Raw genomic sequence first — 21,703 nt, 5'->3', positions numbered from 1 at the left:
AAAACGAGCAGATATGCAGCATCACAGGACGGCAAGGAGAAGCAAACATCTCAGAAGATTTCCTCTGGATGCCCTGACCAGACAGAATAACTTGTGAGTTAAACTTAAAGCTTTTTTTTTAGTTAAACCTAAACTTTAACTTAAACTTTGTTACTAATCATGCTCAAGGTTACACAGTCTGCTGGGTAAGAGTTTAACATTCTTTTTCAAGTGAGTTGTGTAGTCCAATTACATGAAACACTTGTGAGTTCAAAGTTTAGAATTTTTTATTCAGAGTCAAACCATATCACTTGTTTTAAACAAAAACAAAACAAAAACTTTCATTTTTAAAAGTTTAAATGAAAATCCAAAAACCCAGCCAAATAAAAACCACGAGATTTTCCAGAATTAATAAATACTTCATAATCTAAAATGTAAGACATCAAAATAAATAGAAACATTTAAAAAATGTGATTTAATTTCCTCAATGAAATAATTAATGTTGCATTTTCCAGGGTCTTCCACGTCTCTACTGCTTTACCAACACAAAGGTGTCTGTCCTGGCCCTTTACGCTGACGGTCAGTCCGACACAAGACTGGATTTTCGGTTGACCCGCAGGACCATCGAGCATCTGGGTCGATGGTCCTGAAGCATCAGCTTCGGGTTCCTCACACTCTGGGGGGTCACAGGAGACTGACGTCCTGGTGTTTCTTTTCTGGCTGGCGTGTGGCACATCTTACAGTGTGGTAGCCAGAGTCTTTGACATGACACGGTCCACCGTGAGCCATGTTGTCCACAGGACGGCAGACCGCATCCTCCAGCTGATGAGCAGGGTCACCCAGCTTCCCAGTGGGAATGAACTACCATAAGTCGCCTCTGGATTTTAGCAGCTCGCTTGGTCTTTCTCCTTCCAAAGGGTCACAAGGAGCATTGATGGCTGCCACATAAGAATAAAGGCCCTAAAAGAAAATGCAGCTTGTTATTTTAACATGAAGCTTTTTTATTCCATTAAAATGCATGCTGTATGTGACTCTAATGCCAAATTTATAGATATTTTTGTTGGGAATCCAGGATCAATCCATGATTCACAGGTTCTACGTAAAAGCCCAATTTATGTAAATCAAACAAACCCACCTGAAGGATCCTTTTGGGTGATGGTGGGTATCCCTGCATTGCACATCCCATCATGCTGCTGACACCCTACAGGGAACCCATGAGGAATGCCATTGAGGCAGTTACAACCAGAACCACTCCAGAACACGCTCTGTTGTGAAGAGAGCATTTGGCATGATAAAGATGAGGAGGAGAGCAATATTTCTGGGGGCACTGGAAGTAAAACCAACCTTTGCAATGAAAATCATTGCCTGCAGTTCAATTCTGCACATTCTGTGCATCAGCAAAGGCGACTGCTTAGCCACAGATGTTGAGCCACAGCAGGACAACACCAGGAACATGCAGGACGAGCAGAGTCACGTCTGTCTGCAAGGACAAATCTTTGCTTTCCTTTCAGCTCCAACTGTGACACACATGACTCTAGAAGACCAGGATTATTGTTAACATCTATAAAAATAAATATTAACATATAAAACGAAATTCTAAATATGTACATCTGATATTTATATGAAAATCCTTTTAAGATTGTTAAAAATAGCTCAGATTTAAATAATACATGTAAATTATTCATTTTTGTTCATACATTTATTAAACAAATTGGAAAAACAATGGCTGCATTACATTTAGAACAATAATTTCAACTCAAGTAAACTTAACAGACTCTCCTGTCGCTGTTCCTCTTCTAGCCCTTTCCTCCTCTCTCTTCTGGGTCTTTAACATAAACCTTTAACCCAGTACGACAACGATTAACCGTTTATTAAAATGAAGTCAAATCTGATCATATGTCTCTACCCATCTGGCACGAGCTAGCTTGAAAACAAACAGGCTATCTTTCTCCATCCGCAAATGGATCGGATTTCCCTCATCCTCGTCTGTCCCTACATATATGAACACATTTAAAACATGTGTTAATAACTTGTGACTACGGTTAGAAGTCACTGCTTTTTGATGTAATATCTAGCGTTTGTTTTTAGCCTTCGGCGCTAATTCGCGTTAGCGTTAGCTTTAGCATTACTGAAATTGATGAGCTTCAAAACAATCTAGGTTGTTGATTGAGGAATATAACATATTAAACACATCATCTTAAGTATTTACAAATATATTTTACAACAGATACTGGATATTTTTTAATATACTTACACGTTTCGGTGGTTTTCCTTGCACAACCGGCTGCCATTTTCGAATGATTCAGACGAATGATTATCTCGCGATAATCAGCCAACTTCCGTTTCTACTGAAATGCCTTCCGTTTCTGTCGAAAATTTCAGTAGTGTATGTGAGAGCATTTTGGATAGTGTATGTGAGAGCATTTTCACATGTGTATGTGAGAGCATTTTGGATAGTGTATGTGAGAGCATTTTCACATGTGTATGTGAGAGCATTTCAGTAGTGTGTGTAAGAGAATTTTCACATGTGTATGTGAGAGGATTTTCACATGTGTATGTGAGAGTTTTTTCACATGTGTATGTGAGAGATTTCACATGTGTATGTGAGAGATTTCACATGTGTATGTGAGAGATTTCACATGTGTATGTGAATGAATACATTTTCAGTTGTATGTATACAAGCATTTCACTAGTGTGTGTGAGAGATTTCATATGTGTTTGTGAATGCTAATTCTGAATTATGTCCTACACGGCACCTCATAAAATTCGTCCCGGTGTGTACGGGCCTTAAGGCTAACGTAGCTGCATGTGGCTAAAAGTGCTAGCACTGTGATCAGCATCATCAACTGACTCAGAACAACACACTGCTTCCTTAGCCTTAAACTTACCGTGGTAACTAGCATAACCTGCTTTAGGAATATCATCTGCAGAAAACAACAAATGGAAAAAAACCACAACAACAAATGAACAATCCACTCTCCACATCTGGTTAAATCAACAGAGAATCAAAGTCTGGAGAAATGAACATTTGTAAAACAAACTTGTTCCGTAATTATCAGATTTTTTCCTGCTGCTGAGTTTTTTTTACGTTTTCATTTCTTCTTTATTGTTATACATTTCCTCAAGCTCCTCTAAAACTGTTGAGTGGTTGTAATTTCATTTATGCTTTTCTAAAATAAACTCCAAACAGGTTCTGTCAGAAAAGTACAAACCTGCTTTAAAGAGAAGTGTTTTATTGAATTCAATAATAATTATAATAATAAAAACCTGTTTCAACAGGTAACATTCTTTTATTTTTAGTTATCTTTTCTTCTGTGACGCTTGCATAACAACCAACATAAATGAGTTCAAAGGTTTTACCTCACTTTATTTTCCTGATAGTTTGGTAAAAATAACAACAATGACATTTATATAGAAAAATTGAAATACTATATTGTTCCAGTGCAACCCGAACAAGATCAGACATACAACAAATACACACATACAGTTCAAGTTGACTGAGGCAGTAGCAGCAAGTGCGCACCTTTTTTCTTAGGATGGGTAAAGATGGTTACAATAGGTGGGGTGGGGGGATTGGTGACAAAAAAAGTCGTATCCCAACACTGTGATACAATGTGTAGGTACAAGAAAAAAACTACACCGTCTGAACACAGAAGCAAATATTAGGGAGGTCGGGGGGGGGGGGGGGGGGGGGGCAGCAGCATCGGCCTTCAGCACAAAGGGGTTTTTCCACACTCTGTTGTTTTGTTGGAGCCAAGGAGTCTCAGCTCGTGGGGGGGGTGTCCAATTAGATTAGATTTCCCAGCGCCAGCAGATTGTTTGCTCTGTGTCCTTGACTGGTCTTACACCGAGAAGCAGATCTGATCTCAAAAGTGGGCAATTTAAGCAAGTCTAGCCTCAATTCAGGCAGAAACGCGCTCCAAGTTGGTATCCATCTTCTGCACAAGTTCAAAGATCGTGAGCATCCTGCCTAAGTGGGCAAGACAAGCACAGAGCTTTTGATCCACCTGTGAAAGTTTCTTGTACTGAGTCTCTCCTCCCCGAAGGATCCTATTCCAGAGTTCAGACGAATCTCCTCTCTCCGTCTTCCGCTCCCAGACTGCCTGATAGATCAGAAATCCTCCGATCCCAATGAGGAGGAATTCAATTATCATAAATCCATATAAGCACACATCCTCAAGTAGCAGCAGGCAGAAAGATGCAGCTCCAGACAGACAAAAGCTGGGGGGGGGCTGATACAGGAGGAGCGAGAGGAAAAGCGTCCGTCCTCAACGAGAGCAGGAAGAGTTTGACTCACAAACAGACTTGAATCTTAAACCTTCCCCCTCATCCTGTTCCAGCTGTTTTAATCTTCATGTGTTTGGTTCCTTCTCAGTAGAAATGGGTTGGAAAAGAGCTTTGGAATGTTCAGGTGGTGCTGATGTCTTTCTAGATGGGGGTGGGCAGAACAGATGAGAGCCCCTCCCTCCTGATTCAGAGGGGAACAGTGGGCAGCAGCTGAAAGGAGGGAGTGGAAATGGGAAAAGTTCTCTGCAGGTTTCTCCTTTCCAAGAACAGAGGGACACGACTCCATGAACAGCAGAAGCTAAAGAGTTGGAAAACATGCCCAAAGCTGCAGCACCACCTGCAGAAAGATGCTTCCTCTTCAGGCTCCGCCCCTCCACATCAAGAAAGATCAGAGTTTCTACTGAGCTGCTATTGGAGCTTTTAGGGGGTCAGATCTTTAGGAACATTTGCTGTCAATCAAACCAGGAAGTAAAGTGTTTTAAAGATCAGATTGATGACGTCATCAGTTGTGGAAACACTGGAAAGTGGAAATCCAGCAGAGAAGTAAACATCAGGAACTTCCTATTCTAGACTGTTGGAGACTAATATTTGGATTGATGCTGTTTTCCATCTGTGTTTTCAAACCTGCATCAAGAATTAGCTCATGTTTATTGATTCACTTTCTGTGGAAGTTTGGCTTCTCTGATGAACCACCAGAGGGCGACAGAGAACTGTTGAGATTATTTGATTGATTGATTTGATTTGATTTATTGATTTATTTCAAGCATTGTAGTCAAAGAAATAAATTTTTTTTTACACATTTATCAAACTCATTACAGAAATGATGAAATGCATAGATTAAAAAGACAGAAAACAAAACAAAAATGTCAATTAAATCACATTTGCTTAATTAAATACAGTGATCATTAACTGAAGTATAAGTAGAGTTTGATTTATTGCTTGAAAAGGAGTGGGAAGAAGCAAGCTTATATAATCCCACCCCTACTGAGTTCATTCATTTGATAGTTTTACAGAGTTTTAAATCCGGTTCTGATCAGATAGATTCTCTTCAAGAAACAAAATCCAGTGCCTAGAAATGATTGATGATCTTCAGAAAACATTCATTCATGATTTCAGTAAACAGTAACGATATCGATATGTAATAATAATTGATGATCATTAGAACACATAAGATTAAACCAGAAATTATTGCTACACATTGCAGATCAAGTAAATAAAATCAATAGCTTATTGATTGTAATTTAAACATTTCAGTAATCATTATTGCACATTACAATGTAACACTCATTGGTTGTGATTAAAAGAGCTTTGATTATTTCACCACAATCAAGTTCACACATGTATTTGGAATTATTCAAGCACCTGTTGATCCTTAAATCCTCTTATCTTCATATCCTGAAATAAGAGTTTCTTTATACATTTTCTTGAATATTTGAATATTTGAACATTGTTTGAGCTCATTACTTAAACTGTTCCAAAGTTTAGTGCCACACACCGACACACAGAAACTTTTCTTTGTGGTTCTTATCAATTTGATCTTGAAGTTCCTACATCCCCTCAGTCTGTAGCCTCCTTCATTTTCTAAGAACTGTTTTTGGATGTTGGATGGTAACAATTTCCAACTGGCTCTGTATAAAAGTTGCGCAGTGTAAAAATCAACAAGGTCATGCAGTTTTAAAAGTCTTGATTGATAAAATAGATTGTTCGTATGATCAAGATATCCGGCTTTATGTACAACTCTGACGGCTCGTTTTTGAAGTAGAAAGAGAGGATGTAGTGAGCTCTAGTAATTATTCCCCCAAATTTCTATACAGTAGGTGAAATATGGTAATATTAAAGAGCAGTACAATAAATATCTACTGTTGTATCCTAATATATGTTTAGATTTATTTACGATTGAAATACTTTTTGAGACTTTAGTTTGTATATGTCTGATGTGTGGTTTCCAACTTAGTTTGTCATCGATAAAAACCCCTAAGAATTTGATTTCTGTAACACTTTCAATTAAGACATTTATTACAATTGAGGGCTCTTTATTTGTGTTGTAGCTTCCAAAAAACATCACTTTGGTTTTATTTAGGTTCAAAGACAATTTGTTGTAATCCATCCATAGTTTTATATTATTTAACTCTGTGTTCACCACCTTTATAAGTTCCCTTTGATTGTCTGTAGAATAGAATATATTTGTGTCATCAGCAAATAATGAGTTTCATAAGCTTTGAAACATTGAATAGATCATTTATGTAAATATTGAATAGCAGCGGGCCCAGAATTGATCCTTGTGGGACACCACAACTTATCTCTTTGGTTTCTGATGTATATTCATCAATCTTGACATATTGTTTTCTTCCCGTTAAATAGCTTTTGACCCAAGTTAGCGCTAGTCCTCTTATGCCATACACTTCCAGTTTGTCAAGTAGGATGTCATGATTGAGAACACAACAGTCAAAGAAATCAACATTTAGCACAAAGTGAACAAACTTAGGTCACGTGCTAACGTTCTGATTCTGTTGGAAAAGCCTTTTGTGTCATGTCGGGCTAAGCTTAGGCAGACCCAGATGCTGGAACCCAGAAGGATGACAGGAGGTGAGTTATGGTAAGAATAGGGTTTATTGATACGGCTGGTGACGGAGTCTTGGTATGGCAGGGAGGCGACGTGGCTGGAGGGAGAGCGTGAATCCGAGACCGGACGAGGGCAGGAGGCACCGCTTGAGGAACCAGACCGTGACTTGAGAGGAGCCGGGAAATTCCAACAGCGTTCCACTGCAGACGGTGAGTGTGGTTGGGAGTTTGCTTGACTCGTCCGCTTGACCGCTCACTCGTGGATGTGAGTATTCCTGGAACAGGACAGAAAACATGAGACCGAGGCTAGTATAAACAAGATTTCACTTGAGGCTTGAACATGCACCATTAGGGGCAACGAACTCGCGTTGAATGATGGTCCTGGAGCTCCTTATGAAGGTCAGGCAGTCTGATGAGATGAGTGGCGGCAGCTGTGGAGAATTAGGCCAAGCAGAGAGGGGAGGGGGGAGGAACCTGACAGAGGCACCGTGACAGTACCCCCCCCTCAACGACCGCCTCCAGGCGGTCCAGGACGGCGATAAGGATGGAGCCGGAAGAAATCCTCGATGAGGGACGGGTCCAGGATGAGAGAGCGCGAGATCCAAGACCGCTCCTCAGGACCGTAACCCTCCCAGTCAACCAGGAACTGGTGCCCGCGACCCCGACGACGGATGTCCAGAATCCGGCTCACAGTATGGGCGGGGGCGCCGTCGATGACCCGGGCGGGTGGTGGGGAAGCGGACGGCGGGCACAGAGGACTGTCCTGAACGGGTTTAATCTGCGAGATGTGAAATGAGGGGTGTACCTTGAGAGCTCGAGGGAGGCGTAGACGGACACAGGTAGGATTGATGACTTTCTCAATGGTATAAGGTCCAATGAACCGGGGAGCCAACTTGCGGGAGTGAGCTTGAATAGGAATATTGCGGGCGGAGAGCCAAACCTTCTGCCCAGGCTGGTACTCGGGACCCACCACCCTGTGGCGATTGGCGATGCGACAGTTACTCTCCTTGGTGCGGAGGAGAGCTTCTGTGGTCTGGCGCCAGACGCGTTGACAACGCTGGAGATGTTCCTGGACCGACGGCACCGCCAAATCTAGTTCCTGGGATGGAAACAGAGGTGGTGAGTACCCGAGGGCGGCTTCAAAAGGTGACACCCCAGTGGCAGAGGATATATGAGTATTGTGGGCATACTCTATCCAAACGATATACTGGGACCAGTCCTTATCGTTCTGTGCCGCCAGGCAGCGTAGAGCTGCCTCCAGTTCCTGGTTGGCCCTCTCGGCTTGACCGTTGGACTGGGGGTGATATCCAGAGGAGAGGCTGACCGTGGCCCCCAAGGCGGAACAGAACGCCTTCCACACTTGGGAGATGAACTAAGGGCCACGGTCAGATACAATGTCCGAGGGAATGCCATGATGTCGGAACACCTGATTGACTAGGACTTGGGCCGTCTCGGTGGCTGAGGGTAACTGGGTGAGCGGGATAAAGTGAGCCATTTTGGTGAACCGATCTATGACGGTGAGTATTACAGTGTTACCCTGAGAAGGAGGTAGTCCGGTGATGAAGTCCAAGGCTATATGTGACCAGGGACGGCTGGGAGTGGGCAGTGGATGAAGGAGTCCAGCGGGCGGAGAGTTCGCCGATTTGGAACGGGCGCAGGTGGAACAGGCGGCCACATATTCCCGAACATCCTTCTCCATGGATGGCCAAAAAAATCGGCGTTTGATTAAATTAAGAGTGCGTTGGACCCCTCCATGACATGACACCTTGGAAGCATGCCCCCATGACAGTACGTCAGACCTGAGAGAGTTGGGGACAAACAGGGTTCCGTTAGGGCAAGGGGCGTGACCGGGTTCCTCACCTTGGGCCTGGATGACACGGTTCTCGATATCCCAGGTGAGGGCTCCCACGATGCAGGTGGGGGGAATGATGTTGGCAGTGGCAGGATCTGAAGAACTGAACTTGCGGGACAGAGCATCGGGTTTGACATTACGGCTGCCAGGTCTATAAGTTATTGTGAATCGGAACCGGTCAAAAAACAAACACCATCTTGCCTGCCTGGAGTTCAGTCTCTTGGCCGTCCTCAGGTATTCCAAATTTTTATGGTCCGTCCAAACCACGAACGGGTGTTCCGCTCCCTCCAGCCAGTGCCTCCACTCTTCCAGGGCCAGCTTTATGGCCAGCAGTTCCCGGTTGCCCACGTCGTAGTTTTGCTCTGCGGGAGAAAGTTTTTTAGAGAAAAAGGCGCACGGCTTGAGCTTACCGGAGTGGAGTTCTTTCTGGGAAAGAACGGCTCCGACCCCCGAATCCGAGGCATCCACTTCTACCACAAACTGACGGGATGGGTCCGGTTGGATCAGAATGGGAGCAGAGACGAACAGACCCTTTAGCCGGTCAAAAGCTTCTTGAGCCTCTTGGGTCCAGGCAAAATTTCGGGATGTGGACGTGAGACGTGTCAGTGGGGCGGCGATGCTACTGTAGTTCCTGATGAACCGCCGATAGAAGTTTGCAAAGCCGAGGAACTGCTGAAGCTTTTTTCGGCTGCTGGGAGGCTCCCAATTGGTTACGGCCTCGATCTTTGCCGGATCGGGTCTAATGAGACCCGGCTCGATTATGTATCCCAGGAATTGAACTTGGTCGACGTGAAATTCGCATTTCTCCAATTTGACGTATAATTGATTTTCCAGAAGACGAGAGAGGACTTGACGGACGTGCAGTTCATGTTGGGTGAGGTTCTTGGAGTAGATCAGGATATCGTCTAGGTAGACGAAAACAAACTGGTTCAAAAAGTCCCGAAGGACATCATTTACTAGTCTCTGGAAGACGGCGGGGGCGTTGGTAAGCCCAAAAGGCATTACCAAATACTCGTAATGTCCAAGAGGAGTATGGAACGCCGTCTTCCATTCGTCCCCTTCCTTCATCCTGACGAGGTGATAGGCGTTTCGGAGATCCAGCTTCGTGAAGATGCGAGCTTCCTGCACGGAGTCAAAAACAGTGGAAATTAGAGGTAGAGCGTACTTATCCTTGATCGTGATTTGGTTGAGTTCTCTGTAGTCGACGCAGGGGCGTAGAGTCTTGTCTTTCTTTTCTACGAAGAAAAATCCTGCGCCGACGGGTGATGATGAGGGCCGTATATGTCCCAGAGAAAGCGCCTCCTGAACGTAGCTTTCCATAGCGAGTCTTTCAGGTCTGGAAAGATTGAACAGCCTACCCTTAGGGAGGGTGGAACCAGGTTGTAATTTGATTTCACAGTCGTACGGACGATGAGGTGGCAGAGCACAGGCCTTGGTTTTGCTGAAGACCTCATGGAGGTCATGGTAACAGGCAGGGATGTTGTCCAGATTTAAGTTAGATGAGGGTTCAGAGGACGGACGAGAAGTGGAGGGAATGGCAGAGGCAAGACAGTTGGCCAGGCAGTAAGGACTCCAATTGGTAATATGACCGAGACACCAGTTAAATTGAGGATTGTGGAGCTTTAGCCAGGAATACCCCAGGATGATGGGGGTGTGTTTAGAGCGAGTGATGAAGAACTGAATGCTTTCACGATGATTTCCAGAGATTAGAATTTGGACGGGTTTAGTTCGATGAGTAATGCGTGAAAGGAGTTGACCCCCTAAACCAGAAGCTTCTACAGGGTGTTCGAGAGGTTCTGTGGGTAGACAAAGGCTAGTGACGAGATCTGAATCAATGAGGCTCTGTTCAGCTCCTGAATCTAGGAGAGCCTTGGTACTGTGAATGTCAGTCTTAGTGCAGATTTTGACAGGTAAATAAAGAAAAGTAGTAGGAGTCTGAGCTGAAACATACTCCCCCCGTGGCCTGTCACTCAACGGGGGGTCTGGGAGTTTAAACGCCGTTTACACTGAGAAACCAAATGACCCTGAACGCCGCAGTAAAAGCATGAACCCTCCATGCGACGTCTCTGTCGTTCCTCAGCGGATAATTTAGAGTGCCCCACCTGCATAGGTTCTTCCAGAGGGTTGGGGCAAGGAACCGGATCTATTGTGGACTGTGTTTGAGCGGGGGTGATCGATACCGGGTGATTATTTAAGGTTTTGCGATGGTTGACTGGGCGGTCATGATGTCTTTCCCGTAGACGGATGTCTGATCGGAGAGCAGCTGTGACTAGGTCCTCAAATGTGTTAGCCTCTGGCTGTGTGCATAAATGATCCTTAATGGATTCATTCAGAGACTGGTAAAAAATGCCCTTCAGAGCAATGTCTGGCCACCCCGCTTCAACTGCCAAAATACGGAAATCGATCAGATGATCACTAACTGACCGACCCCGCTGTTTTAAATTTAAAAGGCGCCTGGTGGCTTCTTCTTGCCGGCGTGGCTGATCAAAGATGAGCCGAAATTCATTGATGAAATGTTCATATAGAAGATGGGTAATAGGATTTGCAGAAATAAAGGCTTGGGCCCACTGGAGAGCTTTATCGCGTAAGGAATTAACAATGAGCGTGATTTTGCTATGATCGGACTGGTAGTACCTTGGGGCTTGACGGAAAATGAGCTGGCACTGTAAGAAGAAGCCGCTGCAGGCCTCTACGTCACCAAAAAAGGGCTCCGGCTGCAACCGGAAGTTCTCCGCCGGCTGGAAGGATCCGGAAGCGGAAGTGGGAGCAGAGTTGTTGTCGGAAGTAGCAATAGCCGGTCCTGTAGCAGGGTTAGCAAATTGTCCGGTGAGATCAACGAGGGTTTGAGACATACCGTCTATTCGGCGGAATAACTCCTGTTGTGCCGAGGCCATTTGGGCGAGGGCATCTGCCTGACGTCCGAGCAAGATGCCCTGTTGGGTTACGGCAAGACGAAGGCCCTCCGGGTCAGCTGGGTCGGGGCTTTGGCGAGTTCGTTCTGTCATGTCGGGCTAAGCTTAGGCAGACCCAGATGCTGGAACCCAGAAGGATGACAGGAGGTGAGTTATGGTAAGAATAGGGTTTATTGATACGGCTGGTGACGGAGTCTTGGTATGGCAGGGAGGCGACGTGGCTGGAGGGAGAGCGTGAATCCGAGACCGGACGAGGGCAGGAGGCACCGCTTGAGGAACCAGACCGTGACTTGAGAGGAGCCGGGAAATTCCAACAGCGTTCCACTGCAGACGGTGAGTGTGGTTGGGAGTTTGCTTGACTCGTCCGCTTGACCGCTCACTCGTGGATGTGAGTATTCCTGGAACAGGACAGAAAACATGAGACGAGGGACCGAGGCTAGTATAAACAAAATTTCACTTGAGGCTTGAACATGCACCATTAGGGGCAACGAACTCGCGTTGAATGATGGTCCTGGAGCTCCTTATGAAGGTCAGGCAGTCTGATGAGATGAGTGGCGGCAGCTGTGGAGAATTAGGCCAAGCAGAGAGGGGAGGGGGGAGGAACCTGACAGAGGCACCGTGACATTTTGTTTTGATTTCTTCAGAATTTTGGCTCAAAAAGACCAATGACAAATGAAACTCCAATAAAGTTGCTTTATAATGAGGAAATAAATGTTATTTTTATTGAATAATCAAATGGAGACTCAGCTTCAGGTGATAAAAAAGGTTGGTGCTATTTCCAGTTTTAGAAAGAACATGCCTTCTGCACAGTTTGCAGTGAACGTTACTCATTTATGTCAGTTTATAATGAACTGAAATACCTCCACACAGGAGACAACATTTAAGTTTGGACAACATATTTTTTTTACCGACCACAGAAATATTTTGAGGTTTTACTTTTTGAACGTTTCTGTTATTTGTTTAATGAAAATAGCATCACATCACTGCCTGGACCTCTTTCTGGGTCCTAGTGCCCTAAAGGTTACAGCTCCTGGCTCCACAAGAAAAAAGTCCATTCTAGAGGCCACTCTGACGTCATCATCATCAAAGACAGCGTTACCTAGCAACCATACCAAGACCATAGCAGCTATAGAGGGAAACCCAACAAACCATCAACGGCGGTTAAAGCAGTCAGACGTTTGTTCAGCAGCTCAGCAAAAATCTCTGCTTTAGGTTTTGGGGAGAAAAACAAAGGAAAAGACACGGAGAAGGATTCTGCAAAGGAAATCCCAAGTTCTATTGGTAAGTCAGCGTCCTGGAAACATGCTTTGTTGGTTCTGAAGTGGCATGAATGCAGACTTAGATTGGTTTGTTTCCTTGGATTCTTCAGATGGATTCAAGCTGGAAATGTTGTCAGCATAAAGCAAGTTTGGACTAAACTAAAGCAGAAAGTGGCTTTGAAGATGATCAGGAGAAATGAGGGCTTTTTTCAGGAATTCTGGGAAGAGGAGGACTTCTCCAACAACCAGAATCTAGGAGGAGGTTTTTTCAGCATTGAGATCTTCAATCCCATTTTGGTTCAATCCAAATGTTTACCGTCATATTCAGGAGTTCAACTCTGAAAGCCACCATGACATCAGAGACATTAAAGACCCTGTTACCTAGCAACCAAACACAACAAACTGGAGACTATTCAAACTGGACATTTTGGGGCAACAATTCTTTTCTAACTCAAGTTTTTATGAAAATCCAAATGATGGAAACAGATTGTGTAAAGGAAATGAGGATCTATTGGTGAGTCACAGTCCTGGAAACATGAGTTGTGCTCTGATGAAGACGCCTGATCCAAATGTGGATTTTTGAAATGTTCTTCATGAGATTCAAACTGATTGAAGCTTTGAAGCTTAAAGGTGTCAACACATTTCTGCATTGGATTCATTCTGTTTCAGTGTCTAAGGTTGGTTTGGTGGCAGAAACCAAGTTTTTGTTGAACAGTAGCATTTGAAAAAGCAGAAAGTGGCTTTGAAGACGGTCAGGAGAACTTCTTTGAAGAGGATGACTTCTCCAAACAACCACAACCTTAGAGGAAGTTTTCTGAGCATTCAGAGAATGCTTTTCCAATGACTCATCATTTTCCACAAGAAGCTAAGGAGTTTTTCCAAATGCATGCTGGGTATTCTTAGTTCTAGCTTGGAAAGCACTTTGTGGGATTTCCCTGGAAAACCTGCTTTATCAATCATTTTGGTCTCTTTTTCTTCTAAGTTCCAGCTTGGTGAGTGTGCAGGTCGCCATGGCAACCAGTGTCCAGGTCAAAGGGAGGACCACGGCCATCCAGTCTCCAGGCTTTTGGATTGATTTGGATTTGATAAACATTTGTTTCCCACATTTTAATAGTAGAATTCAACACGGGACATATAGTGGATTGTAAGAATAGGAACAAAAACAGCAACAACAAAATAATCCTCCTTTTGACGTGAATATCTGAGGAAGTCAGCTCTGCTCTTTGGTTCTGGTTCTGGTTCTGACAGTAAAACGTCCGCATGAGAGACTGTCAGTGAGACGTTTGTCCATTCCTCTCTCAGAATGTCCTGCAGCTGCTTTCAGATGAGGCTGAAGGTCTTCCTCACAGGAAGAGGCCGGACAGCTCAAGCAGGACTTGATGGCTTTCAGTTTTCTTCCAGTGCAGACGTCACAGACCACATCTTCAGGTCCAGCAGAGCAGAGACCAGCAGGAGCAGCTTGGAGTCCGCTCTTCTTCAGCTGCTCCACTAAAGCTGCTGACATGACATTTTTCCCCAGAACAGGCCTCGGTGTGAAGGTCTTCCTGCACTGAGGACAGCTGTGGACGTTCTCCTCTGCATCCCACAGTCCTTGAAGGCACTTCATGCAGTAGCTGTGTCCACAGGGAATAATCAGCGGATCCTTCAGCAGATCCAGACAGATGGAACAGCAGAAGCTACATTCATCCACATCCTTCTGCTCATTTGGCTGCAGAGTTCCAGTTGAAGAAGCTGCAGTTCTTTCTGCAGCTTGTTTCCCTTCCAGACTCTGAACTTTCAAAGGTTTTGTCATCAGGAGGATTTCAGGATCAGAGTCCAGGACAGTCTGGGATGTCACTGAAGACTTTACTGCAACTCAGAAACATTTATTGGTTCAGCTGTCAGTCAAAGATCATGAAAGAGACAAAGTCCAAAGTTCTTCATGTTATCAACAAATGTTGTGTTTTAGCAGAAACAGTCAGACGTTCTTTAATTTAAGACAGACTCTGGAACTATGAAGAGATGTTTCTGCCACTACAATGAGAAAGAAAGACAGAAAAATCTTGATTTGTACTGAAACTTTATAGAATTTTGATTGGATCCTGAAACAATAAAGTCCTGTTTCTATTCAGCTCAACAGCAGCAGGAAGTAGGAAAAAGGATGACGGTTCACCACAGTAGACTTAAAGCTGGACTGATAGAAAATGTCATTTTTGACTTGTTGACATTTTTCCTCAGAGAACATTTGCTGCATCAGGATGACTCTATGTTGAAGAATGTTTTATTTTGAAAGGAACTCATGTCATCCTTTGTTAAATGTAAAATTCAGTTTTATAGTCAGAAAAAAATGCTGTTTTCTCTTTACATTTCAATGTTTTATTATTAAATACCAGAATTGATCCAAATCCTCATCGTAACATCAACATAAATAAAAAGCAGTCTGCTGTTTTTCTGGTCAGAGACAAACAAACCAGAACGGCTCCTTTAGTGTTGAAGGTTGCAGACTCCTAATCTGACCTTTGACTCTAGAGACACCTGGACAGTTTGGCCCCGCCCCCTGGCGTTCCAAACAGGAAGTACCTTCTTGCTCCATAAGCCAGAATCCCATAGACTTCTATTGAGAAATAACTGACTGATCTAGGGCGATATAGAACTATTTTATATAGAGATTTCATATCAGACCATAATGATATGAATCACCATATAAACCAAATATCTGTATTTGTAAAATCTGAACGCTCTGTGTCTCCTAAGAGAAATGTTTTATCATCAGCAGGTCGTTTAGATTTAAATGTTTATTTCCCATCATGCATTTAATATAACAGATGCGCTAAAGGACCATAATGCAACAGTTTTTTTGATAATTAAGAAAAGGTGTTTATATTACAAACTAAACTGAAAATTAAAGCAAAACTTTCAAGTTTCAAAATAAAACATGAATCTGTGAAGATCTTTTTATTTTTACCAAACTACTTCTGACTCCGTCTCACTAAAGTGTAGCGCTTTAGTTCAGGCGGATTTCAGCCAGAGTTCAGGCTCAAAGTCAGGCTAGTTTAAACTTGCTTCCTGGAACACGTTCCCCCCACCCCATCTCCATCAATTACCCTCCCTTTCCATCTTGATCTTGCTCACCAGCAGCATTGACGATTGAACACTGCTTTCTCACCTGCTCAGATACCCCTCCCCATATTCCACCACCCTTCAGCTCCACTGGCTTCCTGTCAGATGCAAGATTGTCCTCAAAATATTCACGTGCTGTGTGTCGGCGTTGTGTGTCATCATTGTGTGATTTGATGTCATCACAAGTTGAAAGTGTTGGAGATCAATGCAGGGAAGCAGATTGAGATGGTTTGGGACACACTGAGAGGAGGATGTACCCCCAGAGTGACCCCCATTTCTCCAGTGGCTGACTCCGCCCCTTAGGACGTCCCCCTGTGTGGATCAGTGGTCAGTGGGTTGGAACCTGCTGCAAATGCAGGCTCTGGTTCTAACTGCTGGATCAGAAGTGGAATGGGAGCTGTAGTGGTGTGTCTGCAGCTGGATGTGGAACACATGAGGGAGGGGTCAAAGGTCAATGTTGTCAGTCTGTTCTCCAACAATGCTCCAACATCTTCAAAGGTTTCTGGTCCCAAATCCAGAGTGGAGCTCGTAGGACGTGATCATTTCAGCCCTGAGGGGCTCTTCAGCTGGTGGTTGACGGCAGCAGCTGCAGTCACATGATTTCTTGTAAGTGCAGAGAGGAGACACACACACACACACACACACACAGAGGGAGGAGTTCTGCTCTCAAGTGAGTCAGCAGTTTGTCCAGCAGACACAGACGTTGGAGTTTCTCCATTTTCTTCTTTGGTGAGTCTTTGTGTAAAAGTTGTTCTCTGTTCTCATCATGAAGCTGTTGTGTTGATCTGTGAGGAAAAGAGTAGCAGACAAACTCATCAGGGCTTCCTAAAAACATGGCGACTTCTTCCAGAATCTGCTGATTCCATGTTCTTTCAGGCTCCAGATGTGTTTTTAAAATAAGGGGGGGGGCTGTTAGACACCATGATGGCGGCGTGAAGACGTGTTTCCCCGCAGAGCAGCAGCATATGAGTCAATTCCACAAAAATGGAACAATTTATATATATATGCCGCTCCTCCCTCCACCGCTCCTCCCTCCCTCCCTCGGGTCTTTGCAGAGAGGACATTCCAGCGTGTCTCTTGAGGAGACGCGCGCGCGGGAACGCGCTGTTGAATATGTTCCATTGTCGTCATCTGATGAGAGCGCGCTAAAGACGGGAAGGCCAAAGAAAAACAATGAGGGCTGAAAACAGAAATACCAGAGATGTAGAAGGAATGAAGAAAAGTTCCTGTAATGGCTGAGAGACAGCAGGAAGGTTCTAGCAGTGACAGAACCAGAGGTGGAAACATTCAGGCTAAAGCTGCCAGTAAAATAATCACAAATGTGTCTTCCAGCTGTACTGAGCAGAATTTACAGAATCACTAATTCATGGAGAGAAAATAAAGGAGCTTGTCTGTACTGATTTTTTTTTTTTTTAAGTATGATTTATTTATAAATTTTTCAAAATAAGAAAACACAAACAAACAAACAATTCAAAACCACAATTACAAATAAAATAAAATAAAATAAAACAAAATAAAAAAAAAAAAAAAAAAAAAAAAAAGTACACAAATGAATAAACAAAATCTTACAAACAATAAAACAATATACTGTGCTACCAATCTGGAAACAGCAGAGACACTGCACAACTCAAAACTATTAATGTACCCGAAAGTTCACTGGGTCGTTTCCAAGGTCAAGAACATCACATGCTCCAAGAAAGGTGACCAAATTTCAGAGAATCTACATGTAGTACCATTTGAACAATGTCTGATTTTTTCCAGCTTAATAAAAGAAAGAGAGTCTTTTATCCACTTTGAGTGAGTGGGTGGGCGAAGGTCTTTCCAGTGCATCAAGATAGTCCGACGGGCAAGTAGTGTCAGAAAGGTAATAAGGTCCTCTAACCAAGGAGGGAGAGAGTGATTGTCCGGAAGTATACCAAAAAGGGCTGTCATTGGGGAACGGTGTACTTTGACGTTACAGACAGAGGACAAAGAGTCAAATACAGAGTCCCAGAAGTCAGAAAGCGACGGGCATGTCAAAAACATAATGTAAGATTTGCAGGGCCTAAATTACATTTTACACAGTTAGGATCAGTACCAGGAAAAACTCTGGCAAGTCTGCTTCTAGACCAATGAGCTCTATGAACCACCTTACATTGAAGGATACAGTGCCGGGCGCATATTGATGAGGAGTGAATTCACCCTAGCACAGATCTCCACTGATCATCATTTATGTCTAGATGAAGCTCTTCTGACCAAGTCGCACGTAGATGGTCAGATGACGAAGCAAGGGTGGATAGTAAAAGGTTATAAATTTTTGATATTGTACCCTTCAGAGAGGGGTTGATCCCCATGAGAGTGTCAATCATAGTGGCTGTTGGGGCACTGGAAGGGTCAGGGAAATGACGACAGATAAAATGACGAGCCTGCAGATACCTAAAGAAATGAGTGTTGGGCAGATTAAAGTTTTTAGCTAACAACTCAAACGGAGCTAAAGTTCCATCTATGTAAAAGTCGTTTACTGAAACTAAGCCACGACTTCTCCACAGGGCAAAAGTCTTATCTGTAGATGATGGAGGAAACAAAGGGTTAAGATGGAGTGGGGACATGAGAGAGATTTTTTGAATTCCAAGGTGCTGTTTAAGTTGAGTCCATATCTTTAAACAATGCTTAACTATGATGTTATCGGTATAAGATGTGAGCGAAAATTTAACAGGCAGACACAGAAGAGAGAATAAAGTAGCAGAGGCAAAAGTACAAGATGATTCCTCTATTAGTGACCAGACTGGCTTAACAATGTGACTATGACACCAAAATAATATTGTTCGGATATTTGCAGCCCAATAATAAAATAAAAAGTTTGGTAGGGAGAGGCCACCATTATCTTTGCTTTTCTGTAATATGGTTTTTCTCATCCTTGGAGGCTTTTTTCCCCATAGAAATTGGGCAATAGAGTTGTCAAGGGACCTGAAGAATTGATTTGGAATAAATACTGGTAGGCATTGAAAAAAATAAAGAAATTTAGGCAGCACATTCATTTTAATGCAGCTTATTCTACCTGCAAGGGATAATGGCAGCATAGACCAGCGCTGTAAGTCACAATTAATTTGATCCAGTAATGGGATAAAGTTGGTTTTGAAAAGATCAGAAAATTCCTGATTTTTTTAAAAATAATTTCTTGAACTAGTTGTACCCAAACACTGAAAAAGTTTTTATCCTTTGACTGAAACAGCACTAAATTATGATAAAAGCTGCTAGAAGGTAGAAGTGTGTGTGATGGTGGTTAGATGGTGATTTTGTTTCTTTTTATGTTAAAAGTTTGGATTATTGTTGTTTTTTGAGGGACTGTTTAGTTTACAGCCTTTTGCTTGTAACCCTTGTGCTATCCTAGGCACTTTAACATTGGTAGTTGGGTCATCTAGACCCACTAGACAGTTCTCTGAACCTTTTTTCTTCAATGATTTGTGATCTTCACTGGTGTCCATGGATTACATGAAATCTTTCCACCTTTATCCACCTTTGTCATGGTGGGGAGAACACGTCAATGGAAGGGGGGGTCATCCAAGATAGCACAAGGGTTAGCATCAGTTTAGATTTTAGTTGAACATTTGGAGACGTTTAACAACAATAAAGAAATCTGTTCTACTCTATTACACCACTAACTGATATCCAACAGAAATGTAATTTAAAATAAAAAATGTTTTAGTTTTTACATGTTTAGTCTCTGTTTTCTTTGAAAGTCTTCCCAACACAAAGTTTCTATCAAACAGCTGTGAGGATGGAGAGAAAGAGAGAAAGAATCAGGACAGATGGAGGACAGAAACAGGTTGGTCTGATGGTGACGTTCAGGACAAAGACAGTTCAGACCAAGACAGTCATTTTAAATAGTATTCTTTATTTTAGAAAATGTTTAGATGTTTAATTAATTTAAAACATGAAACAATTGTTACTTCACCATATGTTTTAGTGGAGAAGAACTCAGACTAGAGGTGAAGCAGACAGACATGAGGTTGGTGATCATCTGATATCAAAGAGAGCAGAGATGACTTCAGGGAGGAATCATTCAACTATTAAAGTCACAGAAACCTAGATGTTCATTCTGGTTTAAACTTCTGCTGAACACCTGTTCACTTATTTTAGGAAAACAAGAGCAGACATACATGACAAGTCAGTCCCAACAGAGAAGAACGAGGAGAGAGGTTCAGATGATGATGATGATGATGATAGAGAGAATAGAGATGATAGAATAGGGAGAAGAACAGAAAGGAACAGAGGAGATGCTGGGCCATTTCTTCCTTACTTCTGCTACCAAAACAAAACCAGACATTTTTACTCCACTGACTTCTTTCTCCAAAACTCCCTATCTAGTTCAGTGTGTCTCTTGAATGAAATAAAAGTCTGCATTTTTATTTTGGCAATATAAAAATACACATTTCCTTTTCAGTTGGTCTCTGATACCTCTGGCATTCACAGTTAGAACAGATAATGACATGAACTATAAAGAAACAGAAAAAAGTAACCTAGGAACTTCCTGTTTTTGTCAGGAACCACTGCACATATTCAATATGCCTGTAGGGACCATAACCGGGTCATGACCGAAAGAACGAGGTCCCAAATAAAAGTGGCTGAAATGAGCTTCCTCCGTAGGGTGGCTGGGCGCTCCCTTAGAGATAGGGCGAGAAGCTTGGTCACCCGCGGAGAACTCGGAGTAGAACCGCTTCTCCTCCACATCGAAAGGAGCCAGTTGAGGTGGCTCGGGCATCTAGTCCGGATGCCTCCTGGACGCCTCTCTGAAGACCCAGGACACGCTGGAGAGACTACGTCTCTTGGCTAGCCAGGGAACGTCTCGGGGTCCCCACAGAGGAGCTGAAGGAAGTCGCTGGGGCGAGGGAAGTCTGGGCATCTCTGCTTAGACTGCTGCCCCCGGGACCCGGTCCCAGATAAGCAGAGGAAGATGAATGGATGGATGATGGATGGATGGACCATAACCGTTCGGCCTGGAACTTCTGTTCGGGGTTCTGGGACTAATGCTGACATCAAGTCATGTGATTGGTTGTATGTTGGTCTGATGACGTGTCAGATAGTCATTGGTCTGGACAAATTATGATACTACCATAGAATAAAATACTATGAAGTCTGTTGTAAAAACACACAGAGCTCCGACAAAATGTCTTGAACTCTTGATTTGACGTCCTCTGGATTTCCTTCAGGGACAGCAGACGTAGATACTTCTTCTGCATCATTTATTTTGGTTTCCAACTTTCTTCTCCAACTCTTTACGTTGCTTTTTCAGGCTCTCAGTTAGTTTTTTCAAGTCCATGACCTCCTGAATGCAAAACTCAAGCAACTTCTTCAGATTGTTCATTTGGACAGTATTGTAATCCCAGCTTCATCAGTTTTGTCTGCTGGTTCATTCATTTGTCACTAACTGCTGTGATGATGGTGGACTGAAGCTCAGACAAAGTCGGCTCAGCTGCAGAGCTGTTATCAGGATTGTTTAGCTTTTCTTCTCTCACCTTCTTGTGGATGTTTCATAGATGCATTTGGCATTGAAGAGCATTCTTCATCATCCTTCATTTGACAGGCATAGGAATGGGTTTCTTTTTAGAAGCATCCACTTCCATATTTTCCAAAGAGCTGCTGTGGTTGAGTGAGCAGCGGTTTTCTTTTATTTCTTCATCATTGTTGGTTTAGGTTTGGAAATATTAATTTGAAGAAGAAAGGGTCGGCAAAAAACAGTTTGTGCAGCAAATTCCAAGTCTTGAGAACTCACA

The 21,703-nt window shown here is 43.2% G+C and overlaps 2 long non-coding RNA genes across 2 annotated transcripts; one reads left to right on the top strand and one right to left on the bottom strand.

Moving 5' to 3' along the window:
* Positions 1-248: 248 nt before the first annotated feature.
* On the bottom strand, positions 249-2,392 carry LOC144989418 (uncharacterized). The gene is made up of 4 exons (XR_013653569.1): positions 2,234-2,392; positions 1,324-1,513; positions 1,115-1,244; positions 249-939 (listed from the first exon to the last, which is right to left on the bottom strand). It is a non-coding gene; the product is annotated as an uncharacterized LOC144989418 (long non-coding RNA).
* A 4,399-nt stretch (positions 2,393-6,791) lies between these two features.
* On the top strand, positions 6,792-11,926 carry LOC144989474 (uncharacterized). The gene is made up of 3 exons (XR_013653705.1): positions 6,792-6,852; positions 6,914-11,739; positions 11,801-11,926. It is a non-coding gene; the product is annotated as an uncharacterized LOC144989474 (long non-coding RNA).
* The last annotated feature ends 9,777 nt before the right edge of the window (positions 11,927-21,703 follow it).

The sequence above is a fragment of the Oryzias latipes genome, chromosome 2, assembly GCF_053564925.1.
Source record: "Oryzias latipes strain Hd-rR chromosome 2, Olatipes_Hd-rR_3.1".
Lineage (NCBI taxonomy): Eukaryota > Metazoa > Chordata > Actinopteri > Beloniformes > Adrianichthyidae > Oryzias > Oryzias latipes.
Note: the sequence above shows the minus strand (reverse complement) of the source record. Positions and strands in the feature narration are given on the sequence as shown.